The sequence below is a fragment of the Zosterops lateralis genome (assembly GCF_965231275.1).
Source record: "Zosterops lateralis genome assembly, chromosome: 3".
Lineage (NCBI taxonomy): Eukaryota > Metazoa > Chordata > Aves > Passeriformes > Zosteropidae > Zosterops > Zosterops lateralis.
The window spans coordinates 40,175,591-40,187,875 of record NC_139764.1 but is presented as its reverse complement, the minus strand read 5'-3'; positions in this window follow the sequence as shown (position 1 = coordinate 40,187,875).

Below are 12,285 nucleotides of genomic sequence, written 5' to 3'. Positions count from 1 at the left end.
AGATAATTCCCTTTTGCTTTTTCTGACCCAACTGGAAGCATGAAATGAAAACACTCATTAAATTCTGCTGTGCATTTCCTGTATGCTTGGATCCACTGCTGTTGGACTACATAGGATGCTCCATGTGATTCCCTCATCTGAGCAACACAAACCGCTTTCCTCAACAGCTCCCAAAAGACTCAGGGTAGGAAAAGAATACGTGGGTCTCATTATGCGAATGGAGGTGTAGGACCTCAGGAGACTTGTGTACAAGCAGAGATCCAGTGTGGACATAGTCCTGGTATTAGGTGGCAACTGACTCCAACACGACTCAAAACATGTATAGTTGTGGGGGCTGAGAGCTGAGCTCAGGATAAACCCACCACTGACAAACTACAACAAGTAAAGTAGAACAAAGTTTTCATTCAGTGGCATCTATGCAGAGGAGATGGCTCACAGTGTATTGCTGTGAACAGACCTATGAGTCCTTCTGGAAAGATGTCTTCTTTTTAAATGGGAGGTCAGCATCTGTAAGGACTATTGATTTGACTCTCTCAAAATCTTTCTCTGGCTATAGCAAGGAAAAACTTTTCTTTCCATTTTTATAGCCTCTATCTAATCAGATTGGAAGTTCTTGGAGGCAGGTAAGCTTCTTGCCTCTTGGTGCTGAAAGCTCTGCCTGTTAAAATCACTCTGTCTTTTACATTATACAATGCTACGTTCAGTTGCTTAAACCTTGCTAGCTTTTTATCACTTGGTGTCATATTTTCCTCTAAAAATATCTACTTTAGGCTGAATTATCTTCTGGGATGGGGGGACAAAAAATGAAAGAAGAAATTTTAAATGTCATTTTCAATTTCTTTTGAGAAAAAAAACCCCCAAAACTGGGGAAATGACAGCAGGGAAAATAATGGGCACAGAGCAAAAAAACATATATTTGCTCCTCTCTGCCCTCCATGACTGTTCAAGGAAAGTCAGAACAAATCTTCTGTAGTAGGTGAGAAAACATAACTCATGACACAGGAATATCTACCTAGCAGGCCTTAAAGAGAGTGCAGATCTGCAGTTAGATTCCTGCAGCCAGTTTTTGAGTGATCCTGAGGATGTATGCAGAGGAGCAGGCACTTCTGATGGGAAAATGGTATTATCAGCATGCAGTGGTCTGTGCAAAAATTGCTAAGTATGACCTAGCGAAATTCTGCTTTGCAATGGGTAGCAGTGGTTTTTAATCTACTGAGAGTAATCTTTTCTTATCAAATTCTCTTCAGAAAAAGTAAAAAATTGACAAGTAATGCAAAAAGCTCATTTAAATCTTAAAGACAAAAAAAAGGGAAAAAACCCCCCACATTTGGGGGGAAATGCCCCCCAATTTTCTTTGTGTTTTAGTTTTTCATTAACTGTTTTTGCCCAGCTGCCCAGCCTGTACTTACAGGTACATTCTCATAGACATGGTGGTAACAGTAAAATGGCAGGTTAACATGGCAATGGACATGACTACCTCTCAGCTTTTAATCAGTTCTTTCCTTTACAATTCATTCAGTATTTCAGAAGCTGTAATTTTCATGTACTTCCCATTGCCTACCAAAAGCCAGTGGTTTCACCTTCTGCCAGTTTTGTTTTCACTTATGCTGACTACTAAACTAATTAACAACCATACATTTTGGAGAATGTGTTTGTAAGTGCCAAGGTTTCTTCAAAACCATTGAAAATCCTGTAGAGTAATGTCAAGAACTCATTTTGGGCATGTGTTGCTTTACCACTTTAGAGAAAAGACAATATTATTTTTTTCTTTTAAACTGAAGCAAAAAGCAGCAAGTTTTATGGGTTTTGGCAGGCTGGTATTTGTTGCTAGCATTTCTCCTTAAGCTGAGTTAGTGGTGAGCTGCTGGCTTCACCATGTCTCTGGGGCACACTGAGGTGCAGTGTAAAGAGTGGGGCAAAGAGACAAATTTATAGAAGAATTATGTGGAGAGACGTTGTGAACAATTGAATAAGGAGCTGTTGGCTTAGATAAACAAACTCTCAAGGCTTTTTTGGTGTAGGGCTGACACTAGACCAAAAGTTCACTTCTCAGACCTGAAGAAAATCTTTCCTTCTCATTGTGGTTTTAAACCTCTGACAGGCTTCATAAACATTAATCCATAAGGTGTTTAAAATTTTGTGTGTCAGCAAAGATTTGTGCAGGTTCTGTGGCTTGTATTTATTTCTATGGAGTGACTATGGTGTAAGAAAAAAAGATTCTTGCTTATGAAATGTAAACACAAGCCCACTTGAGAGACAGTGATAGGAATTACACTAAGTATTTAGTAAATTATTGGTTTCCACTGGGAGAGCAAAGTATTTTGCATTGGAAGAGATACAGGTTTAAAAAAACAAAAAAAAAGGAAACAAAATCCAGTAGTTTCATAACTATTTTTCTAAGAAAGAATGTGAAACAGTATCTGTAACTGGCACCTTACAACCCTTAGGTCATTTGGCCTTCCCTGAGCTCACAAGAGTCAATCAGAAGTTCTTCAGGGAAACAAAATGTACACGTGTTTGAGCCAGTACACACCAACTTTTAAAAAGCTATGCTTTTCACAGTGGGGGCACAATAATATCCTTGTCAGGAAAGATTCCTTGGGCCCCCAGCAAGTGCTTCTGCTGACAATCAGACAGAACTTTGCCTGCCCCTTAGCCAAAAGGCTGCTGCTTGAGATGTCTGACAATAGAGGACACCCTTCTTCAAGCTCCTGTGTTGCCTGAATGGCACCCAGCTCTCCCACATCCCATCCTAACCATCAGTTGACCAAACTGTTCTGGAGCAGATGAGCTCAGGACAGAAGGATCTTTTGGTAGTCAGCAGGGCGAGGACTGGGGAGACTTTTCACAAGGAGAGGAAGGGGTTAAGATTTGATAAAGCCAATTTGAGCAGAGCAGGGATGAACACCTTTGTCTCCTGTGTGCCAGATGAGCATTCCAAGCAGCCAGCTAATGTGTAGTCCCTGCTTGGTTTCTCAGGAGAAGTTTTTGTTGGTATTCTGTCTCAAAAAAAAAAAAAAAAAAAAAAAAAGCATTGCAGCTCTGCTGGCAAAATCCAGTTGGGTTGCCAGGATTGTTATTTCATCCTTGGAACCAGTGCAGTGTCAGGAGTTGCACCACCCCTCTGGGGTTTATTGATATAAAAATTCCAGCACAGCTATACTTGCAAGCTCCTTCTATGCTGTGAAATAGAGTATTTGAGAACTTTTGGCATTAACAGATTACTTCTTTTTAACACATTTTTACAGAAATGTGGGATAAACAGTGAAAATAAGTTAGGCTAACAAATTCAGTGCCTAAGCAAATATTACTGGGTGCTTTGTTAGACTGAGTCTGACATTAGCGTTAGGGAAGAAAAACAAACAACAGTGTTACTTTTCTTTGAGTTTTTTTCTGTGGTCAGTCCTATTAGGCACATCTAGAATCTACAAGTCATCTCAAATAATAACCAAGCCATGTACTGCCATTTTTATTCCTGTAAATCATATTGACTTCTGTTGCATTCTTCTGGTGCAACTGAGAACCAAATTTGGCTAAGAAGTATTGGGCCTACTCTTTTGCCCAAAGGTTTTATATATTTCATGTGAAGAGGTCTAACTTAATATCAGATAGCTCAACATCTGCTGCCTTGGCAATCAGCATAAATCTCCTAGGACAGATTTGGTAGGGTTAATCTCAGTATGACAAATCAAGGGAAGATATCCAGGGATAATCTGGAGAGAGTAACAGAGGACAGGTCTGGCTTTCCAGGTCTTGTTACAACATATCTTGACTATATAAATGACCCTTGGCAGCACATTCTGTTTGTCTTCAGCCTAAGAAACCATGTTTGCCCCCTGTTTTGGTACATCAGTGCCTAATCCACACCATTAGGATGGGTCCAGAGCAAACTTGGGTCCAAGAATATCTACTGTCTTTGACACATCTTTTGCTCCCGAGTCATTATGACTTTTTTCTGTTTCAGTCCCACACAGCTCTGAGCTACTGCTTTTTCTCGACTGTGCTTTCCTCTGGTTGGGAGGCAGGACTTGGCTTTTCTCTCTGGGATGCCTCACTGCTACAGGTGCCATTACAAATATTTTATTTGTTCATTTTCAGAAACCTGGAAAGTGAAAGAATCTGAGGTAGAGCTGAATGCTACTCTGCAAATATTGTGGAAGGTATGTCCAAATTGGCACTGAGCTAAGTCATCCTGGTTGGCAGGAGAGCAGAAAGTCCTTTTCTCTCTCAAAGATGAAATCTGAATGTCTGCCAGCTCCCTGTAATTACGAGCCCCAAAGAGTGTCTCCTCTGGTGTAACTAGAGATCTATGGGTTTTGGCATTGCATGTATCCATTACCACTTAGTGCTACCTCACCAGGCCAAGATGGGAATTTCCTTTGTGGGGAGACCTCTTTTATTAATAAAATACGAACCACATTTGTTCTCCAACATCAATCTCAGCTGGCTAATTTTCTTTTCGTCCCCCAATACAGAGCTTCATTTTGAATGCTCCTGGGGAATATCCTTTCTCTCTTGTTTGTCTCTGCCTGCCTTTAATTCTGCATCAGTATACACAGTAATAATTCCCACTCCAACACAATGAATACACTTTCTGAACAGCCTGTTAAGGTCACTATGGGTTGAATCAAGCTTCAGGCTCCTCAGATGTCTCATGCCTGCCCATGACTAGCAGCACCTCAAAGCCACACCCCACCATACATTGTCACATTCATCGTGCATAGATAGCAATGAGATTGTAGTGGGGTCCTGACTGCTGACCAGCTGGAGTCAGAAGTTAGGAGGAATATCACTGGCTGCAGGCTGAACCAGAATCTGTATAAAATTTTCAAAACTTGCTGAGAAGCTATTAAATACTCAGATGACTTGCTGGTGCTGAATGTGAACCTGTCTGCCCCTGCTTCTGCATCATACAGCAGGTGGCAACAAAAGCACCTTTATATTGGAGTGTTGGTGACATAGATGTACAGATTGTGTCTAAAAATTGATTCATTAGGTATGATGGGGTAACTGTGACTTTCGTGGGCCCTTATGGAAGAGTCCTCAGATGCTTGTATAATGCAGGTTATTCCCGCCTTTCATGTATTCACCTTTCTCCATTCCTGCCACTGTCAGGTATGGAACCACTGCTGGAAGACAAGTTTTTTCCTGCCTATGACCGAAATGTTATCACAGCAGGTTAAGAGAGAGGTCGATTTTGAAGAACATTTTGCCAAGATCTTTCTTGTCCCCAGGAGGAATCTTGAGGAGGCTTCTACCTCACTAGGGTCTTACATGATACTATTGGAGAGGTGAGTGTTGCAGACACAGGGAATATGTTTTGATTTTTTATTTTGTGGGGGGGAACATTGTGTAAAAAGGAATTCTCTTAAGGTGAAGGAAAAAGCAATACAGCAGCTGTTACAAAACCATCTGACTACCCACATCCTTGTGCACATAGGGACGTTTGCTCAGCTTCTGTTCTTTAACTTTTAAGGTGAAGCTAAAGGAGAAAAAGTGGAAAAAAAACCCAAAAAAACCCATAAAAGTAACAATGTAGAAAGAGAGTGAAGAACGAGCAGAGGTTCCTTCCCCAAATAAGAGACCAAACCTCTTCAGTGAGTAGCAGACTCCACCTCTGGCCTCAGTTCTGCTGAAACACCTCACATCTGATAAACTGTGAGCTGCAGCTACAGTTTTCCCTACTGCCAGAACATGCACCACAGGTCTCACTTCTTCAGTGTTCCTGGCAGCAAGTGATGCAGTTGATCTCCTATCACAGCTCTTCTGTGTCTCTGAGCCTCTCTCCAGTACCTGGTGACATTCAAAGGGCTTTTAGGACCACAATCACTCTAGAGCCTCTAGTGCTCTGTTAACTTCAACTGGTGTTATCCAGCAGGGATCAGAGACATTAAATGGGCTGAGAAATACAGTGTTATATAAATCATGTTTCCTTATGAATAACTTCAAAAAATTGTATTCAAATAAGCCAAAAGCATGGAGAAACAGCCTTCATGTGTTTGCCACTTGCCAGTTAGAAACCTCTGTGTGCAGTGATTTATAGTTTATTGCCAACCACACTGTCATTGAAACTTGGAATTATTTTATACCAGAAGGTTTTTGTAGATTTTGAAAACATTTGGTTTTGGTCTGATGGGACTTCTGAATCTTTGGAGGGGTTGTTGGTTTTGCTTTTTGTTCTTTGTTTTAGAATTGCAGCTCCATCCCTTCCATGAACCTCCCTCACCATTTGTTATCATCATTTATGCAAATATTAGTATTCTTTTCCATGCTTATAAGCAATTTTTCTTTTCATGAACCATAATCAGAAGGGATTTCTTTGCACTTCAAGGAGTCAGCCTAGGTGGGTTTTGAATCTCTCTACTGGAGCCTGAGGTCCCCAGCTAATTTTGAGCAGTTGAAATTTAGAAGGAAAGTACAGCTAAAGTTTCAGTTGGTTTGGGCATTTAACCAATCACATATAGGCTCAAAAGCTAGTAAGGCAATTCCTTTACTCCTTTTGACTGTTCAAAGCCAAACTTATAATTACCTTGTTCACTCGTAGCTTGTGTCTATCCATGAGATTACCTATGTGAGTTTGTATCCAAAAAGAAAAGCTTCAGAAAACTTTCATTAATGTCTGAGAATATAGCAGGAAATGGAGTTGCAAGCATGTATATAATCCTTATTTGGATTGTGCATTGCGAATCAGGTAATATGTGCCTTGATGAAGTTTTGTATGAATGTATGTGAAAATGGTAATTTTTGGCATAATATAATTACCTTTTGACTTCCAGGCTCCCCAAACCCCTGAATAAAGACAATGCCACGTGACGATATTTTTTCTATGAAAAGAATAATATTTTTAAAGTTTGAAAATAGACACCAAATATGGCATGAAACAAGCTTTCTTTCAAGGAAAGCTGATTACCACTAGTTTTGTCACTGGAATAAGTATCTTCTTGTTACTGCTGTAACACAGAAAACCATTTTGCTTTTTGCATTATTTGTAGCTCAGTCATTCACTCATGTTAATCGATGACAAAGCTTCTGCTGATAAGAGCTAGAAAAAATAAGAATTTTCCTTAGAAGTATAGACATGCATTTTCTATAAAATATATCTCATTTTCAGTGATAAGACTTACAAACATGTCTTCATTGAATTTTTTTTTTTTTTTTTTTTGGAGGGGTGGGAGAGGGTTGGGGCTTTTTTGGATTTTTTTTTCAAACATGGAATCCCCCAGGAAATTTCAGTGGAGTTGCAAAATTTGCAGCAAAATGTTTGATTTGGTCAAAAAGCCTCTTCAATATTAGATTAAACTATTTCAGGCAGTTTTACTGTAGACTCAAAATTGTGTCTTTAATCCAATATAAACTCTGTTTAATGAAAGCCATCTGCAAGTCGTATCATTGTTACTCCTCACCCCATTCCTATTGCTGCTTGAAGCATCTCTATATTGGCAGTTACTGCAAGTGGCCAAGCAGAAGCCTTGTTGTTAAAATATCAGTCCAGCAGTTGGGACTTTCTACTTCTTGCTGCCTTTCCTGTTGGCTCGTGCTGCATGGCTGAGCCAGTCATGGCCACTGTGCAGCTCATTTTGCCCATCTGATTAGAGGATATTGTATCTACCTGCCAGGTGTGTTGTAGGGACACAGTACTTAATGTTTGCAAAGAGCTCATGTGGTACTTGATCAGAAATCCTGCAGAAGGGCAACATTTCACAATAGAGTTGGAGCACAGACTCATATAACAACATTTAATGCTTCTCCAGCCTAAAAAGTTTTGCTCAGGCTACAGTGAAATGAAATGATGGCTAAACTAATTTAAGAGCACCCAAAATCTTTGTTTCCACCCCTGTGCTGTCTCACAGCCCTTGTGAGGTCTTACATGTGCTAAGATCTGTTGATGGGACCACACTGCCCTTATCTATACATTGACCTGAACGAGAAATTATGTTGGTGAGAGGAGACTTTTAACCAGATAAGTTCCCTGATCTGCTTTCAGCATCTTGCAGAAAAATCCAGAGTGGAACAAATGACAGGGCAATGAGTTGCAGTACACAGGCAGGGACAAAGCAGATGAAATGGGCTTAGGAGTCGTTAGGAGTCCTTAGACTGATTTTACCATTAAACCCCACCACTGAGCAGCACCTCAGAGACACCTTCCCGTGCTTGGTGCCTGCACTGTACTTCGTGCTCCACAGCAGTTATTCCCAGCACACTAATAAAATGCCACGCTGCAAAATATGCAAGAAAGATGGAAGAAAGGAGTCGTAGTGACTCCCTCTGTGCAGCTGGGAACTGAGCACTGGGCACTGGAAGTGGCTCACCACAAGTAGATTGGACAGCAGCAAGAGAGCAAATCTGAAATCTGAGTGTCCTGCACGTTGATTAGAAAGCACATTCTTCTTCCATGCTGAAGTATGCATTTTAGATAAGATATCTTTCCACTCTTTCTGCATCCAAAACATGTCTCTGACTCCATTTTAATTGAAATTTCCCATGAGTGAAGTGCTGTGAGTGCCCTGCAGAAAACTATTTTACAAAGACTGGGGAGTCATGTAAGGTACAGGAGTATAAAACTACAGCAGGGAAGTTTAATTGGAAAATAATTTCTTTTTGTGCTCACTTAAACTCCCACAAATAATTTTTGAAATCATTATCTCCATATATATGTTGCCATTATTTTAGAATACTCACATTAAAAAACTGCGAAAACATTTGACAGTTGGTTTATGGGGAGCTTGTCTTTGCTGTGTTTTGTGAAGGGAGCTTCAGTTGTGTCCCTGAGGGATTCTCTGGAAGAGTGAGGATCTGGGCTGCATGTCTTTCTAAAGATACTCCTCCAAATATTTAAATTTTTTTTTCATATTGCTGGTGATCTGAAGGAACAGATCTTGCCTTTCAATTTGCTGAATTTCAATTTTTCTGAATTTTTTTTTTTTTTTTTTTTTTAAATTCTGGTAAGTCTCCACATGTCTGAAAAGGTGACTCTAGGGTCACTTCTGTGTGTTTTAGTGGTTATGCATAGTTATCTACCTCTCAACAGCATTTTCCAAGAGTTTTTTTAAACAGAGAAGGATTCATATAGCAGCAACATCAGGGAATTCTCTTCTTTTTACTTATCACATCTATCAAGTGAAAAGAAAAAAAAAATACTAATTAACCAAAGAGAGAATGTAAAATTCTTTATCATCACTACAGTATGCTGTTGACAAGGAGGTGTACTCTTGGGGAAGGGGAGTGCTGTCCCCTGACAATAAAATGACAGCTCTAATTACCCCATTCATTTGTGATTTGCTTTGGAAACTTATTTTGACACATGCAGAGCCAGAAATTGGAATAGCTTAAGGGAGAAAGGAAACCTGTCACAGATGTGAGTGGCAGAGCAAGAACAAAAGACCGTGAATTTCCTCTTTGCCACTACAGATCTTTGAGTTGCCATCTTTTCTTCACAGCAAACTAGGGAAGAAGAAATTCCTGAAAGCAAAGCTTTGTCTTATCAAGTGTGATAACATCTGACAAACTGTACAGATCTTCTCCACTCCCTTCCCCTCTCTTTTGCAAAGCTTGGGGCTGGGCTAACGACAGAGTAGCAGGTCATTGACCTATTACCCTCCGTGATCATTTTACCCCAGGCCCTGAATGATGTCTGCAGACAGGTCCATTGGGAAAGAGAGGCAATAAGGTCACCACCTCCCCATTTCCTTTTCACCGCTATCTCTGCACCAGCAGCTTCTCTGGGCTTGACTTCTCCATGAGTAATTGACGTGTTGAAAGTTAAGCATGTGCTTAAGTGCTTTGCTGGAGTGGGGCCAGCATGTGCTGCACCTGGAAAGGTCCAGTCCCGGGCAGAGGAGGGGCTGGCTCAGAGCAGCTGCCCCTCTCTCCCCATGGGCTGCTGAGAAGGCAGGCTTGCAAACCACCTTCTACCTTGGGCATCTTGCTGCCAGCACAGTGCTGCCCATGCAAAGCCTGCAGAAATGAAAACTCTTTTAAAATATAACATGATAGATGATTTTCTCTCTGATGTCTTAGAGAAATGGGTGGTTTATTATGATCTGCATGTGTCTGGTTGTGCCTGACCACTCCGCCTGTCCCATCTCCCAGTGAATTCATTGTTCGATTTGATGGAGGAATAACAATCCCTGTGAAAGTTAAGATCCTCCAAATTTCATTAAAGTAAGCAACGAGAAATAGCTGCTAAGGCAGAGAAAGAGCCGAGGAATCCTCCAGCTGCTGAAATATCAGAATCATCTTCTATGGTATGATATGTTATTGGGAAGCCATTCAGTCTCAGTGCTTCCAGAGCAACTTCTGGGTCCCCTTTGCCCTGAATAAGAGCATTCTATATGTTGACCTGACTGTTAGAATTTGCACTCCTGGGGAAAAAAAAAAAAAAAAAAAAAAAAAAAAAAAAAAAAAAAAAAAAAGTACATCCTCAATTCCCCTGGGTCCCCAATAAAGCTGAAAAGTAGCACCAGTATTAATAATCAAAGCAAAACAAAAGAGGAGAAAGTGTATAAATTCTCCCTATTTGACCAGTATTCAGCAATATTGTACAAGCCAGGGTAGTTCTTTGCATTAAGCTAACTGAATACTAATTCAGCTTTTCTGAATTTAAGTAAGAAATATATACAAATTTTGTGTTAAGGAAACAAACAAAAATATTCCTTTAAGAACTTACTTTAAAATTTTAACCCTAAGTGATTCATTCAAGTGCTCTTCTAGGATGCTAAAAAACACCAAGAAGAGTAACAGGAAGATTGAAGTTACTTTTCCTGTAAAGCAGACTTGAAAATACCTTCACTGACCTTTTAGTTATGGAAAATGCTATGCAATAGAAATTCCTTGGTGCAGCTGAAAATAAAAAGGCTTTTAATCCTCTCTGAAGAGATCAAATGCAAACTCAAAGTCTGCATTACTAGAAATCGATAGTCAAGTACTTATATTGTTTTCATATTGTCTCTTTTTAGAGAGAAGATAGGATGGTTTTGCCAACCTCATAACTTAGGATTCCATGGCAGTACAGTAACCTTTAATAGCATTAACGGTAAACAAAGAGTCTAAAGAAGCTTGGGCAGTTTTGATAGCTGGAGTAGTGAGAGGTGATGCCTTTGCTGTCTCACACAGAGCAGGACATTACACCAACCCTCCCTGTTAAAACCACCAGCAGTATCACGGTGTTTTGGTACATTTCCATGAAAGGCCAAGTGCAAGGCTTCAAAGACCCAGGTGCTCCTGCAGACACCAAGTACAATCCAAGGGCCAGTGCTGGAGTTCAGCAGCATCTGTGTAACACTATCTGCACCAAACAATGGGGATTCATTCAACCACTTGTTCTGTGGTGCAAAGAGGTGGGAGCAAAAAGCATCAGTTTTCTAAGGTTTGCTGAACATAAAGCATGCTTGAAATAAACTCTAACATGCAACTGGTTATACTACCTTTAATTGCAAAGGTACTGAAATGAGCAGCTACTTGTCTTCCCCTTGAAAGGGAGGCAGAAGTGGAAGCAAACATAATAGTATTTTCTTTTAATCTTACTTCTGTATTCCTCAAATATATAGATAAGCCAGATTCAGCCTTTGACTTCATGTCTAAGAGTCAAGGAAATCAGAGTTCTAAGGTAGATACGGGCTTGATCCAAAGTCCACAGCACAGTGAATTTTAGATCAGGCTGCATAGCTGTAAATAAGAAGATTCACTTGAAGATGAAACATGAAAATCCATGCAAAGTAAGCAAGCACAAAAGAATAGAAGTGGAACTAAATGACATTATCATTACCTCAAAAAGTATTTATAGGAACTTATATTTTTTAAAGCACTGGGGGTTTTTTTCTAGTTTCTCCCTGTGTTGTGTTGCACTGCAGAACACACATGGCACACTGCAGTGATTATGTCTTAAGCCTCTGGTACCACTCACTGACTGATAAACAGGTCAGAGGGGGAGTCTGGGTGATGATAGTGGAGAGAAATGTTCCAGAAGAAGACTTACAAAGGGCTGTGAACTGTGGAAATCCACTCTCTCACTGTCACCAGCTATTAGCAGGGCCATTAATAATACAACTTCCAACGTATAGGTGCATTAGCTGTTGTCATGCTCAAGTAATGAGCCTTCCATAGGACAGAGTAATCAGCATCTTTATACTAAGGGGTAGCAATTGGCCTGTACAGCTTCTCTCTTCCCTTCACTCTGACTTGAAGAGCAAAAGGAGGTAGTTCACACACACTTCTCTGAAGAAATCATTCCTGAGAGATTTTTCAACTCTTTATTCACCAGACTTTCATATTGTTTGGGGCAAGTGC